The following is a 2500-nucleotide window of genomic DNA, read 5'->3' as shown; positions in this document are numbered from 1 at the left end:
TTTTCCCTTTTCCCCTTTACCTCCCCGCGCGGGGAGGTACCAGGGGTTGGAACGTCTGGAGGAGATGGCCGGCGGCGGCGCCGAGCGTGGCCGGCGGGGAGGCGTGTTGGTCGGATTACATGTGTTGGAACGCGGCCCGCGGAAGTCATCTTGAGCACCGGAGGAGAGGGGCCGGCGAGGTGGCCGTGCGTGGCCGGCGGGGGGGCGTCTTGGTCGGATTAAAAGTGTTGGACCGCGGCCCGCGGAAGTCATCTTGAGCACCGGAGGAGAGGGGCCGGTGAGGTGGCCGAGCGTGGCCGGCGGGGAGGCGTCTTGGTCGGATTACATGTGTTGGAACGCGGCCCGCGGAAGTCATCTTGAGCACCGGAGGAGAGGGGCCGGCGAGGTGGCCGTGCGTGGCCGGCGGGGGGGCGTCTTGGTCGGATTAAAAGTGTTGGACCGCGGCCCGCGGAAGTCATCTTGAGCACCGGAGGAGAGGGGCCGGTGAGGTGGCCGAGCGTGGCCGGCGGGGGGGCGTCTTGGTCGGATTAAAAGTGTTGGACCGCGGCCCGCGGAAGTCATCTTGAGCACCGGAGGAGAGGGGCCGGTGAGGTGGCCGTGCGTGGCCGGCGGGGGGGCGTCTTGGTCGGATTAAAAGTGTTGGACCGCGGCCCGCGGAAGTCATCTTGAGCACCGGAGGAGAGGGGCCGGTGAGGTGGCCGAGCGTGGCCGGCGGGGAGGCGTCTTGGTCGGATTACATGTGTTGGACCGCGGCCCGCGGAAGTCATCTTGAGCACCGGAGGAGAGGGGCCGGTGAGGTGGCCGAGCGTGGCCGGCGGGGAGGCGTCTTGGTCGGATTACATGTGTTGGACCGCGGCCCGCGGAAGTCATCTTGAGCACCGGAGGAGAGGGGCCGGCGAGGTGGCCGTGCGTGGCCGGCGGGGAGGCGTCTTGGTCGGATTACATGTGTTGGAACGCGGCCCGCGGAAGTCATCTTGAGCACCGGAGGAGAGCGCCGGCGAGGTGGCCGTGCGTGGCCGGCGGGGGGGCGTCTTGGGCGGATTGGGAAAATAAAAAAAAAATCCCCCCATTCATTTCAATGGCTGAGGTGGTCTGCCATACCGTTTGTGTCCGCCAGACGGCGGTGTAGTAGGCAAAAGACCGTTGGAGGTACCAGGGGTAAGCCTGGCGGTACCAGGGGTAGGCCGGGGGGTACCAGGGGTAAGGCTGGGGGTACGGCGGCCGAGCGTGGCCGGGGAAGAGGTCTCTTGGTCGGATTGGGAAAATAAAATAATTCCCCCATTCATTTCAATGGGCGGCGGTACCAAGGGTAAGCCTGGCGGTACCAGGGGTGGGCCTGGAGGTACCAGGGGTCGGCCGGGGGGTACCAGGGGTCGGCCGGGGGGTACCAGGGGTAAGGCTGGAGGTACCAGGGGTCGGGCTGGAGGTACCAGGGGTAAGCCAGGGCCGGCTCGGCCGCGGAGCTTTGCCCGGGAAAGAGGCCTCTTGGCCGGGGTGAATAGCGCTGGAACGCGGCCCGCGGAGGTGGTGGGGGCCGGAGGCACCGTGGGCGAAGCCCCGGCCCGGCCCGGGGGCCGAGCGAGGCCGGGGAAGAGGCCTCTTGGTCGAATTGGGAAAATAAAAAAATTCCCCCATTCATTTCAATGGGCGGGGGTACCAGGGGTGGGCCGGGAGGTACCAGGGGTGGGCCGGGAGGTACCAGGGGTAAGCCGGGGGGTACCAGGGGTCGGCCTGGAGGTACCAGGGGTCGGCCTGGAGGTACCAGGGGTAAGCCAGGGCCGGCTCGGCCGCGGAGCTTTGCCCGGGAAAGAGGGCTCTTGGCCGGGGTGAATAGCGCTGGAACACGGCCCGCGGAGGTGGTGGGGGCCGGAGGGGCCGTGGGCGAAGCCCCGGCCCGGCCCGGAGGCCGAGCGTGGCCGGGGAGGAGGCCTCTTGGTCGAATTGGGAAAATAAAAAAATTCCCCCATTCATTTCAATGGGCGGGGGTACCAGGGGTCGGCCGGGAGGTACCAAGGGCCGGAGGTACCGTGGGCGAAGCCCCGGCCCGGCCCGGAGGCCGAGCGTGGCCGGGGAGGAGGCCTCTTGTTCGAATTGGGAAAATAAAAAAATTCCCCCATTCATTTCAATGGGCGGGGGTACCAGGGGTCGGCCGGGAGGTACCAAGGGTCGGCCGGGAGGTACCAAGGGTCGGCCAGGAGGTACCAGGGGTCGGCCGGGAGGTACCAAGGGTCGGCCGGGAGGTACCAGGGGTCGGCCGGGAGGTACCAGGGGTTGGACAGTACCGCTTTTGGTCGTTAGGGGCGCTGTAGTAGGTAAGAGTCAGGGGGTGAAGGAAGGCTAAAGGCTTAGAAGGTGGGCGATCACCAAAATACCTTCGGAAACGTATATAGGAGAGCATGTTTCGAGCAAGTGACCTCCATAGAGAGTCACCGGAGTCCCCTCAGACACTTGTCCGACCATGGTGAGGGTGTCTCCAGCCACCCCCAGCGCTTCGCCGGCC

Source organism: Hippocampus zosterae, unplaced genomic scaffold (genome assembly GCF_025434085.1).
Source record: "Hippocampus zosterae strain Florida unplaced genomic scaffold, ASM2543408v3 HiC_scaffold_62, whole genome shotgun sequence".
Classification (NCBI taxonomy): Eukaryota; Metazoa; Chordata; class Actinopteri; order Syngnathiformes; family Syngnathidae; genus Hippocampus; species Hippocampus zosterae.
This window is presented reverse-complemented; position numbering follows the sequence as displayed.